We start from the raw sequence: 13,752 nt of genomic DNA on the forward strand, positions 1-13,752 counted from the left end.
ATCCTATAGTGAACATACCCTGGACAAGTCATTAGGTACCCAATCTAATAAGCTCCAATGCAAGAGCTACAGTATATTACAAAAGTATGCTATACAAAGACAAAAATGCTCAAAGGTAATCATGTAACAATGTTTTATTTTTGTGGCTAGTTGTGGCTAGGTTGCAGTACAAGATATGTAGGCGAATAAGCACCCCAAAAAATATATAATCTAAACGGAGTATCTTTGTATTCGTAATGACAGAATGTTTGTATTATTCATCCTAATATGTTCATTAAATTGTCCAAGTGTAATTGATGTTGCTGCACCGACGCAATTCGTCGGCGATCACTCGAAACGAGTATGATTGTCCTCCTGTTGGTGGGACTGCCTTCAGGAGAACGCCTGTGCGTGGAATCTTTTAAAGTGGGGAGATTGGTGCACAGACAGCCACCACACTGTCATTGGCAAAGAGAAGGCCAGCGTCCAATGGCATGGAGACCAAGCCAATTGGGGACCCATCTTTGCTGCAGCCTTCTTCCGCCTTTGTGACCATTGTGGAGCTTCCATGCAACCATCATTCGCCCACTCCACCGTTGAGGTCTTTTATGCAATAACGCAGAGGTAGATAGATAGATAGATAGTAGGGGTGTAACGGTACGTGGTATTGAACCCTTTCGGTATGGGGGGTTCGGTTCGGTTCGGAGGTGTACCGAACGAGTTTCCACACGAACATATTAAGCTAAGCTAAAGTCTTAACAAGCTGCTCCGCTTCCTTCTGCCTGTCTCTGTCAGAACTCTACATAGCACCCAGCATTGTCCCACCCACACAACCATCTGATTGGTTACATACAGAGCGGTAACAGCCAATCAGCAGTGCATATTTTGTCATTTTATTTAATCTGAGCAACAATTTGAGGCAGTTTAATGTGGATTAACGTGGGAAGAATTATTATAGTGTTCCCAATGTTAAAAGGATAAAGCCATTGTTTACAAATTTGGTAAATAAATAACCAAAACATTTATATTTTGTTGTTTTCTTATTGTACCGAAAATGAACCAAACCGTGACCTCTAAACTGAGGTACGTACTGTCGGAGGCAGATATTTACATATATCCGTATTTAAGTGTTACTTCTTTATTTTCATAATCATATTACAAAACAGCTGGTGTTTTTCTTCCAATTGTGATCTTTTGGTTGTCTGCAAATACTGTGTGCTAACCTTGAATATGGAATGTAAGAAAGAGAGATACTCCTTCTTCTTATCTATTCTTCTGTCCAGCTGCAGAGGAAAATGGGCATGTGTTTGGGCTGGAAAGACAAGACAGCGAGGGTGGGAGGGAGAGAGACTTTATAGAAGAGAAGGTTTCCATTTTTGAGAGGAGACCATCTTAGCTGCGTGATTGAATGTTCTATGCTGGACTGGTCTCATTTATATTTACAAAGCTTTGCAAATATATACAAAATACCTATTCTGTCTCTGGTGGTTCTTTTACTCAGCTTTAAGTGTCGTAAAGAGCTTGGGAGCGACGACCAGAAACTTGAAATCCCTGGGAGGAACAACTGGTCCAAACGCAACAGTACCCAACCAAATTTTTTGTGTATTGTTACACAAAAAAATGTTTATTGATTCCTTCAGGAGAGTTCCCTCAGGAAAATTAAAACGGTGTCAAAGTCCTTTTCACTGAGGGCCACTTGGACGTTATGTTTGGCCCCAGAGGACCGCTTCTAACAATGAATACTATTATTAAACCATATTTGTAAGTATTTCATTAGTAGATTTAAAAAAAATTAAAATGTAAAAAAAAAAAAGGTAATGTAGGAGCCAAATAGAGAGCCATACTTGAATCTATGTTTATTTTATTATTTTGAGTGATTGATGTGTGTATGTCAGTGTGCACCCTTTGCAGGTGGTGAAAAGTTCCCACGCAAGCCTATAAGGGGCAGGAGCGTGCTGGGCGCGTGATTGGCAGTCGGGCACCAGCATACCGTCTTTGACCTCACCTGTCTGTAGACCTCAGCTTTATATAGGCTAACATTTATTTTGTTTCCCGAGTATTCTGTTCCTTGATTTTTGTAAATAAAACAATCTTCAATTGCGCTGCTGGATCAGTTTGAATTAGTGGATGGATAGCGGGAAAAGGAAGAATTCGTGACAAGGAAGGCTGTGTATATGGTGTGAGTCAGACAAGATGCCCGCGCCACAAGTGGAACAAACATTTGAAACAAAGGGGTTATAGGAACAATCACTTTCAGTGTTTTACGCCACTTCAAGTTGTCAAAGACGCGCTGTGGAAGTACAGCCGACAGGATTGCGCACCAAACAGGAAGAAAGGCCAAAAGCGCATGCTTGGTGCAGAAGAACAAAGGACTTCTTTCATTTAAGGTTTGTGATAAACCATCAAACTCATTCGTTAAAAGGACTCTATAGTAATATAAAGTGAGTTTTTTTTGGACATTATCATGCAAGAAAAGTTTATTTTTGGGACCGCGATCACCGCGTAATGATTTTTAAAGGTTGCATTACAAACATTTGGTGAAGGGCTTGCGCGCGCGCGCGCCCGACGGCCCGTGAACGGACATTTAATTCCCCAAAAGGATAAAGACTGTTATTGAAACCTTTTATATTCGCTTGGAAGTGTAAATGTTTTTTGATGCACCAAGTGAAGGATTTTTGTTGATTAAAAGAGGAAAATGTCAGCTAATAATTCAGCCGAAGGAGAGGAAATGACGTCAATTGCGCAGGAGGCTTCTCGTGTGCGCGCCGCCAGAATAGGCAAAATGTCACACATAACAAGGCGAATGAACATTGTGCGCAATTTGATGGTGGATGCAGAGGCTTTAAAAGAAGTGAAAATAAATATGAGCAAGTTTAATGAATTCCTAATGGAGTTTAAATCTCTGCACAGATCATATTCTGAAGGTTTAGAGCCAGACGAGCGAAGGGATGATGACCAAACATGGTATCAGCCTAAAATTGCTCTTATAGATGCCTTTGAAGCTGAGGTGTCCCGATGGATATCAGATCTTGAAAACCCCTCAACCCACACCTGTGCTCCTCCACCTAAGGACATTGCTATATTTAAAGACAGTGATTTATTAACTGGTCATTTTAAGGACAATTTAGAAGCGGCGGACAGCCTATATAGGCATGAACTAACTGGTCACCCAGGCATAGTGTCAAGCAGGGAGGCATCAGTCAAGTCCTCCAGTTCAGGACGGTCATCCAATAATTCCTCTTCATCATTGCGGATTAGAGTGGAGGTGGAGAAGGCTGCTTTGACAGCCAGGGCAGCAAGGTTGCAGGAAAAGCATGGTATTGAAGAACAGGAGTTAATGTGCAGAAAAAAAAGAGAGGCTTTGGAGTTGAAAACAGAAATAGAGGCGGCTAATGCTAAAATTAACTACTTGAGGGAAGTAGAAGGTTTAGTGGTGCATGGTGCAGATCAGAGAGCAGTGGTTACAGGGGTAGCATTTGATCCATCCGGGTGTGGTTCACCTGTGGGAGGCCCAGTGGTTAGGCCCAAGGAAGGAGTTCAGATGCAGTTCCCCACTACTCTGTTCGATGCATCTATACCCCAAGTTCCACCTGCCAGCTTCCAACCTCAACAGGCCCCAATTCAGCATGCCAGCCTCCAACTCCAACCCCAACCTCAGCAGGCCCCAACTCAACTGCAGCAGGTCCCAGTTCTACCTCTGCAGGCCCCAGGTCAGCCTGCCGGTCTCTATCCCCAGCAGGCCCCCGTTCACCAAGCTGTGCCTGCCAGTTTCCAGTTCCAACCTCAACAAGCCATCCCCAGCTCAACACAGAACAATCAGCTGATCAAAATTCTGGAAGCCCAAAATGAACTGACAAAAATTCTTGTGAAACAGCAGCTTCTGTCCACTCTCCCACAAGGAAGTGTTCCCCTCTTTGATGGACAAATCTTGGAGTACAAGTCATTCATCCATTCCTTTGAACACATGGTCGAAAGTAAAACTGACAATGACAGGGACAGGTTGCAGTTTCTCATCCAGTACACAAAAGGCCATGCTCAAAAGCTAGTCAAAAGTTGTGAATATATGTCACCAGATAGAGGCTACCAGAAAGCCAAAAGGTTGTTAAAAGAGAACTTTGGTCATGACTTTAAAATTGCCTGTGCTTATCTCGATAAGGTCCAGACCTGGCCTCAAATCAGGGCAGAGGATTCCAAATCTTTGCAGGAGTACGCCATGTTCCTCAGGAGCTGCTGTAATGCCATGGAGGAGACGGAGTACATGGACGAACTGGACACAGTGGCCAATATGAAAAACATTGCGTTTAAGTTGCCCTTCAAGCTGAAGGAGAAATGGCGCAACAAAGCCTATGAGCAGCAGGAAGAGCACAACCGCAAGGTGAGGGTTTTAGACCTGGTTAGCTTTATAGAAAAGCAAGCTCGTGTGGCAGCCCATCCAGTCTTTGGAGAGCTAAGGGTACAGGAGCAGTCAGCCAGCATAGGAAAGGCTAGCGCTAGACCCTCTGTAAAGCCACAACACTCAAAGTTAGCTGGTAGTAGTTTTGCTACGAGTATTACTATTAGCCCAATGGAGTCCAAGCCAGAGTCTGAGTCAGAGCCCATTTGTCCACTTTGTAAAAACAAACACCCACTAGAGTTGTGTAGACTGTTCATTAAGAAGCAGCACAGAGACAAGCTTAGTTTCCTAAAGAGCCAGGGCATATGCTTTGCCTGTCTTTCAATAGGGCACATGAGTTCTGTTTGTCCAAGTCGTCACACATGTAGCATGTGTAAAAAATCTCACCCAAGTGTCTTACATTATGACAGGAAAGACAAGGTATCAAAAGAGATAGAAACGCCCTCTAGAGATGTAAGCAGTGCAGGAACAGAGCTATGTGGCCATATAGGGGCCGGGAACCAAGAGAGTGTTCTGTCCATTGTCCCAGTCAAAGTTAAGGCCGGGAAGGGCAGCCAGGTCCTTTCAGTTTATGCCCTCCTTGACCCTGGATCCTCCGCTAGCTTCTGTTCTGAACAGCTTATGTCCCAGTTGAACATAAAGGGAGTAAAGACCCACATCCTACTAAGGACCATAAATCAGAAAAAGTCTGTCTCAACTCACATGGTAGCTGGGCTGGAAGTGTCTGCACTGGACAACAATCATTTCCTACCTCTTCCTGTTGTCTTCACACAGAAAGAAATGCCAGTCACCACAAGCAGCATCCCCAAACAGGAAGACATAGCACCATGGCCATATTTAGGCAACGTTATACTCCCGAGCATCAGTTCAAAGGTGGAGCTGTTGATAGGCACAAATGCTCCAAAACTGTTAGAGCCATGGGAGGTTATAAATAGCCATGGTGGGGGTCCATATGCAATGAGAACGCTATTGGGATGGGTGGTTAACGGGCCATTTAGAGGTCGGAATAGTGAGGCAGTGAGTGCAACTGTGAACAGTATTTCAGTTGCAAATCTGGAGGAGCTTCTAATTTCCCAGTATAACCTGGAATTCAGTGAGGTAGTGTCAGAGGAAAAGACTGAGCTGTCAGTAGAAGACAAACAGTTTTTAGAGATAGCCAATGAGGCAGTGCTACAGGACGGACACTACAACCTGAAATTACCCTTCAGAAAGCCCACGGTCAACCTGCCCAACAATTGCCCAAGTGCCGAACAGCGCCTCCAAAGCCTGAAAAGAAAAATGGAAAGGAACCAGCAACTCAAACAGAAGTGTGTTGCATCTCTCAATAACATTCTGGAAAGCAACTATGCTGAGGAGGTGCCAGAGGAGGAGCTCAGCCAGACAAAAGTTTGGTACATACCACACCACAGAGTGTACCACCCCAAAAAGAAGAAACTCAGGATGGTCTTTGACTGTGCAGCCGCCTACAAAGGTGTGACCCTCAAAACAAAGCTGTCTCAATGGAGGTATGTGGGCAGTAAGGACAATCCAGCTGACGATTCCTCCAGAGGACGGAGTACAGGCAGATTCATGCAGCAAAGGAGATGGATATATGCCCCTGACTTCTTATGGAAAGTAGAGGAAAGCTGGCCTGCACAGGAAGCATTGGACTCCAAGTCAGTGTTACAGGATGACCCAGAAGTCAGAAAGAACACTACTGTCTTCACTACAGTGGTAAACACTGAACCCCCCACAAGCCAGCTGCTTTCCACCTTTTCAAATTGGAAAAAGCACCTTAGAGCAATGGCACGTTTACCCCAAGAGAGAATCGTCAACAGTCGTACCCTCTCCACAGTCTCCCCAGATCCACAGGACTTAGAGCCGTTGACCCCAAACCACATTCTCCTTCTAAAAACTCAACCCATCATTCCCCCTGGCACCTTCGAGAAAAAGGATCTCTACGCCAGGCGCCGCTGGAAACAGGTCCAGTATATGGCTGACCTTTTCTGGCACAGATGGACAAGGGAGTACCTGGCGCTTCTGCAGGAAAGACAGAAATGGACCCAAGTGAGGAACAACCTGCAGCCAGGAGATGTGGTCCTGGTGGTCGACCCCACAGCCCCACGGGGCTCCTGGCCATTGGGCAGAGTACTGGAGACTCGGCCAGATGGAGGAGGCCTGGTCCGGTCAGTCAAGCTCCAAACAAAGACTTCAGTCATCGAAAGGCCTATCACCAAGCTGTGCCGCATCTTGGAGGCTGAGAGCTGACTCGTCAGCCATGGAGACCAGACCACAAGACACGCACAAGGGGCGTAATGTATATACTTTATTTTCTCTCAAGGCTTTGCCTTTTGTTTGTTTATTATGGAATAGGCTCCTTTTTTCATTAAATTAATGTATGTGATTGAGTCTGTAAAGATCAATCAGGGGCCGGTGTGTAGGAGCCAAATAGAGAGCCATACTTGAATCTATGTTTATTTTATTATTTTGAGTGATTGATGTGTGTATGTCAGTGTGCACCCTTTGCAGGTGGTGAAAAGTTCCCACGCAAGCCTATAAGGGGCAGGAGCGTGCTGGGCGCGTGATTGGCAGTCGGGCACCAGCATACCGTCTTTGACCTCACCTGTCTGTAGACCTCAGCTTTATATAGGCTAACATTTATTTTGTTTCCCGAGTATTCTGTTCCTTGATTTTTGTAAATAAAACAATCTTCAATTGCGCTGCTGGATCAGTTTGAATTAGTGGATGGATAGCGGGAAAAGGAAGAATTCGTGACAAGGAAGGCTGTGTATATGGTGTGAGTCAGACAAGATGCCCGCGCCACAAGTGGAACAAACATTTGAAACAAAGGGGTTATAGGAACAATCACTTTCAGTGTTTTACGCCACTTCAGGTAAATTGCAATAATTTCACCTCAACATTTGATGTACATTACTGTAAATGTAGTATATATTACTGTAAATAGAAAAACAATACATTTTATGGTTAAACAAAAGCAGCTCAGTAGCCAGAATTTTACTGTAAAATGTACTTTTGTTTTTTTACTGTAAATTAAAAAAAAATGCAATTTTACAATAAAATGTTGGCACCTGAGCTGCCAGTTTGTTTGCCCCCCCCGCAAATCAACAATTGTAAATGTTTGGTGTATTACTGTAAATGCCAACACGGCACCACCGTTTATTACAGTAAAAAAAATTAACACAATTTTTATTTAGAGGAAAATGCTGTAAAAAGCACAGTAAATGCCACAATTTGACCTTGAAATCTATTGCTAATTTTACATTGCACAATTTGATGGATAACTTAGTATTTATTTATATTTAAAAAATGGTTTGAATGTTTGGTCATATATAATTAGACAATATTTAGGTTAACATTATTTAGTGGGTTAACATAATTGATGTGTAAAATTCACATTTTAAAAACGTCCGGGATAAAAATGTGTGCGATATTTCTTGTTCCGTTGTTGTGGATAAAGTTGATTGAAAGCAGTGACGTCACAAGTTCCTGTTCCGTTGTTGTGGATAAAGTTGATTGAAAGCGGTGACGTCACGGGTTCCACGTTGGCAGGTGTTGTGCCGGAAAACGCACCCCTGCCATAATATGCACCCCCTGACGCGGGAGCGCGCTTACGTCACTCGTCACTCGATTGCATCACTCGTCTCGAAAAGTATATCTAACTCGGCTGTTGGCTGAAATAGCCTCTTTTAAATCGCCTCTTTCGGCATAAAAAAGTACATAAAGTGAAATAATCCAAGTTTTCTTTAATTGTGCTTTACTTGTGGATGAATTAAAAATTGTGAGCATTTAATGATTTCGCCGTCATTCAAGTGGCTGAAATCGCCTCTTTCGGCATAAAAAAGTACATAAAGTGAAATAATCCAAGTTTTCTTTACTTGTGCTTTACTTGTGGATGAATTAAAAATTGTGAGCCTTTAATGATTTCGCCGTCATTCAAGTGGCTGAAATCGCCTCTTTCGGCATAAAAAAGTACATAAAGTGAAATAATCCAAGTTTACTTTAATTGTGCTTTACTTGTGGATGAATTAAAAATTGTGAGCATTTAATGATTTCGCCGTCATTAGATCAGATAAGGCGAAAACAACCAATTAATATTGGAATATTTGCTGTCCCGAAAATGTAGTATAATTGACAGCTATACTGTAAAGAATATGTACACCAAAGTAAACCTCTATATGTACTTTTTTAGAGACATCAAGAAGAACGAATGTTTGCTGCTTCATTCGACGTGTTGTCGTGATCCAATTCGACGTGTTGTCGTGATCCAATACTCGTACATTTCCCACCTGCCATAAAATGCACCCACCATCTATCTCTGGTTAGGAAGGTCCTAGAGACATGAAACTCACCCTGGTTACTCATCATAGCCCCCCGGGTATACACTGAAAACCTTCTGAAAATTGGACTACCAGAAGTGGAGTTATGGGGGGGGTGCATTTCCCACCTGCCATAAAATGCACCCCCCATCTATCTCTGGCTAGGAAGGTCCTAGAGACATGAAACTCACCCTGGTTACTAATCATAGCCCCCCGGGTATACACTGAAAACCATGTGAAAATTGGACTACCAGAAGTGGAGTTATGGGGGGGTGCATTTCCCACCTGCCACAGAATGCACCCCCCATCTATCTCTGGCTAGGAAGGTCCTAGAGACATGAAACTCACCCTGGTTACTCATCATAGCCCCCCGGGTATACACTGAAAACCATGTGAAAATTGGACTACCAGAAGTGGAGTTATGGGGGGGGGTGCATTTCCCACCCGCCACAGAATGCACCCCCCATCTATCTCTGGCTAGGAAGGTCCTAGAGACATGAAACTCAACCTGGTTACTCATCATAGCCCCCCAGGTATACACTGAAAACCATGTGAAAATTGGACTACCAGAACTGGAGTTATGGGGGGGGTGCATTTCCCACCTGCCATAAAATGCACCCCCCATCTATCTCTGGCTAGGAAGGTCCTAGAGACATGAAACTCACCCTGGTTACTAATCATAGCCCCCCGGGTATACATTGAAAACCATGTGAAAATTGGACTACCAGAAGTGGAGTTATGGGGGGGTGCATTTCCCACCTGCCACAGAATGCACCCCCCATCTATCTCTGGCTAGGAAGGTCCTAGAGACATGAAACTCACCCTGGTTACTAATCATAGCCCCCCGGGTATACACTGAAAACCATGTGAAAATTGGACTACCAGAAGTGGAGTTATGGGGGGGTGCATTTCCCACCTGCCACAGAATGCACCCCCCATCTATCTCTGGCTAGGAAGGTCCTAGAGACATGAAACTCACCCTGGTTACTCATCATAGCCCCCCCGGTATACACTGAAAACCATGTGAAAATTGGACTACCAGAAGTGGAGTTATGGGGGGGTGCATTTCCCACCTGCCATAAAATGCACCCCCCATCTATCTCTGGCTAGGAAGGTCCTAGAGACATGAAACTCACCCTGGTTACTAATCATAGCCCCCCGGGTATACATTGAAAACCATGTGAAAATTGGACTACCAGAAGTGGAGTTATGGGGGGGTGCATTTCCCACCTGCCACAGAATGCACCCCCCATCTATCTCTGGCTAGGAAGGTTCTAGAGACATGAAACTCACCCTGGTTACTAATCATAGCCCCCCGGGTATACACTGAAAACCATGTGAAAATTGGACTACCAGAAGTGGAGTTATGGGGGGGTGCATTTCCCACCTGCCACAGAATGCACCCCCCATCTATCTCTGGCTAGGAAGGTCCTAGAGACATGAAACTCACCCTGGTTACTCATCATAGCCCCCCCGGTATACACTGAAAACCATGTGAAAATTGGACTACCAGAAGTGGAGTTATGGGGGGGTGCATTTCCCACCTGCCACAGAATGCAACCCCCATCTATCTCTGGCTAGGAAGGTCCTAGAGACATGAAACTCACCCTGGTTACTCATCATAGCTCCCCCGGTATACACTGAAAACCATGTGAAAATTGGACTACCAGAAGTGGAGTTATGGGGGGGGTGCATTTCCCACCTGCCATAAAATGCACCCCCCATCTATCTCTGGCTAGGAAGGTCCTAGAGTCATGAAACTCACCCTGGTTACTCATCATAGCCCCCCGGGTATACACTGAAAACCATGTGAAAATTGGACTACCAGAAGTGGAGTTATGGGGGGGTGCATTTCCCACCTGCCATAAAATGCACCCCCCATCTATCTCTGGCTAGGAAGGTCCTAGAGACATGAAACTCACCCTGGTTACTCATCATAGCCCTTTCCTTGCAGTGGGGGGGATATTGCTGTTCTAAAAATGTCTATATATGTGTGTATACACACATATATATATATATATATATATATATATATATATATATATATATATATATATATATATATATATATATATATATATATATATATATGTATATATATGTATATATATATATATATATATATATATATATATATATATATATATATATATATATATATTACACACACGCACACACACACTGCTGTGTCAATCCAAAACACACAATTTATTGGTCTCTTAACATGTTTCCAGAAGAAAAGAAAATTATGGTTTCAAAGTTGGTTCCTTTTGGATGTTCCAATTCAGAAGAAGTGCAGTGTTATTTCTATGTAACACAAAATAAATAAAAACCTATACCAAACTTACTGCGTTTGTTTTTATTTGCCAATGATTTTGATAGGAAGCCATATAACTTCTCACAATTTACGTTTTCTTGTCTCGATTAAACTCTAGAGTACATTTGAATAAACTAATCATAGTTGATTTTACGTTATTGTGTATCAATGTATGTTGAATTGCAACAATATCATTTAAAGCAAGCTGTAATGTTTGTAGGTGTACTTTATGCATCAGGCGTAACTGTTCTAACATTGTCCACTAGCTAGTGCGTATTGACGTCACCACGCAACCAGCGTATATCTAAATATCACACAAGCCATATTAACTTCTCACAATTTACGTTTTCTTTTCTACATTAAACTCTAGAGTAAATTTGAATAAACTAATCATAGTTGATTTTACGTTATTGAAGGCCCTCTATACTTTCAAGGGTGAAACTCCCTTTCAAATGCCATTTCTGAAGTCTAAAATATTTTCATGTACCATTTCAATCTTACAGATGAATCTGTCTAATAGTAGGTTTGTGCCTCACTTATCTTGTTTCCATGTTAAAAATACAAAGGTCATCTACCCACATGAGAGGAGATGCCTTTTTTTGGATCCATTGGGGGAATCTAAAAGGAACATTCAGAGATGCCTGGAGTCAACAAGGTATTTTTTTCCATTAAAGGATGATGTCTGATACATAGTACTTGCACTATAACGTCAGACAAAAAGCAGCTCTAAGAGCTGCTAAATGACAATGGTGCAATAGTTTTTTACAAGTAATATTTCTATCATTAAGGGCCTTTATGCGAAAGAAAGACTGCAATGTGACAAGGTGGACATGCAGCACTCTGGCCCATGCACGCCAGCAAGATGGCACATCATGTGGTGTCCTGGCCTTAAAAGTAAGTGTACTGTAAACTACTGAAACAATGTGGACAACCTCAAGGTCATTACCTTTTTTCATAAGAGAAATCCATGACCTGGTTTCTTACATGTTTGTGATATGTACCATTAAATATCCCAAAATTTTGATGTTAACAAGAATAACTTGCGTATAATCATATGTTGCTCAAAGTAAAAACATGGATCTTATCATCTTGCTAGTTTATGTATTTATCATAAGATGCTTATACGCTAACCTAAGTTTTTTTTTAGTTTGCAGAGAAAATATTGAAAGGGCAGCCAATTAACATTGAGACGCACCTTTCGGCTGTGAACAATTTGAGACTGGATATTGCCACTATTCTCCTTCAAGAAACAGGTGAATTTTATTTTTAGCAGATCAATATTAATTACTTCATGTTTGAGCTGTTTTAAATCCCATGCCCTTCAGTTGAAATGACAGGGGAATGGGTAAATCATTATAGAGGAATGTACAGCACTGTATCCAAATGCTTAGTTCTAAACTGAAATTGCCCATAACCTTGGTACAAGACACTATGTTGTACCAATTTATAAATGCTGGATATTCTGGAATTATTTAAGTAACATTAATAGTGCATGTGTGGAAGGGGTCCTCTGGGTCCTACTGTCTCACTTTCTTTTAACCCTCTATGTCAGGGTTCCCCAAACTTTTTGACTCGGGGGCCGCATTGGGTTAAAACATTTTGGCCGGGGGCCAGGCTGTATATATATATATATATATATATATATATATATATATATATATATGTATATATATATATATATATATATATATATATATATATATATATATATATATATATATATATATATATATATATATATGTATGTATATATTCATATATACATTGTCTTTATAATCTGTTTTGTCATTTAACATCAATTAACATTGATGTTCATCAACATTTAACATTGTCACGTTATCTATGGGAAAATTCATTTTTAGACAATATGATTTGCCTGAGCAGCTCGGAGACACCAAGAGTAACAAGCGGTAGAAAATGGATTAGAAAAGAAAGATTTAAAAAAAATAAAATTAAAAAATTAAAAATTAAAACTTTTTGTTTAACTTGTGACTTCCTGTGGGCCGGATTTTGGATGCTGGGGGGCCGGATCCGGCCCGTGGACCGTAGTTTGGGGACCCCTGCTCCAGGTAATACAAGACAGTCTTGATTTTAAGAATTTGAAAATTGGTTGACTGCTTAACATATTGCTTTACTTTAACACATTTAAAAACAGATTTTTTCTCGGTAAATGATGACGTATTTCAAATGAGGTTTGCCACTAACATTTTTAAACCATAAAAAATATTGATGGCACAGATTAAATCAAATAATCAGGACAGCTTAATACAATTACATATTACTGGAGTTTATTTTAATTTCAGCAAGATATTTGAAGAAATTCGAGACTGAATATTGATGCATACTCTTTTTCGGAACAGATGATCTCAGCAAGGTCTGTCACAGCTGTGGGATGGAGGAGAGCGATAACCCTCAATGGGTACGTTTTCACTGTGCAATACAGTCAGGCTGTGAAATAGCAGGGCGTAGATAACATCATTATTGTAGTAAAATGGAAAATGTATTTTGGTGACAATGCATAATGCGTATGAGTTCAAACAGTGTACCTTCTGTTTCAATGTGTTTGTGTACAAATTGGTTGAATGATAAAGAGGTAAAAAAATAAAAAATTGTAATAAGCCCTACAAATGTTAGTGAAACCAACAAATACAGAACAGTTTACTGAACTCTTCCATGACCTACTCCCTCATTTCATACAGAAGCTGGAAAAAGGTCTCAGTCCATTTCATGTGTAGTATGAGCAAGTG

The 13,752-nt window shown here is 41.7% G+C and overlaps 1 protein-coding gene and 1 long non-coding RNA gene across 2 annotated transcripts in view; one reads left to right on the top strand and one right to left on the bottom strand.

Annotated features, from left to right (window-relative positions):
• The window catches only part of LOC133611942 (transmembrane protein 116), a 485,483-nt gene that overhangs the window by 118,833 nt on the left and 352,898 nt on the right, over nt 1-13,752 (bottom strand). The window lies entirely within an intron of this gene.
• Nucleotides 11,259-12,539, top strand: LOC133611943 (uncharacterized). The gene is made up of 3 exons (XR_012050564.1): nt 11,259-11,660; nt 11,794-11,899; nt 12,153-12,539. It is a non-coding gene; the product is annotated as an uncharacterized lncRNA (long non-coding RNA).

This window comes from Nerophis lumbriciformis, linkage group LG08 (assembly GCF_033978685.3).
Source record: "Nerophis lumbriciformis linkage group LG08, RoL_Nlum_v2.1, whole genome shotgun sequence".
Classification (NCBI taxonomy): Eukaryota; Metazoa; Chordata; class Actinopteri; order Syngnathiformes; family Syngnathidae; genus Nerophis; species Nerophis lumbriciformis.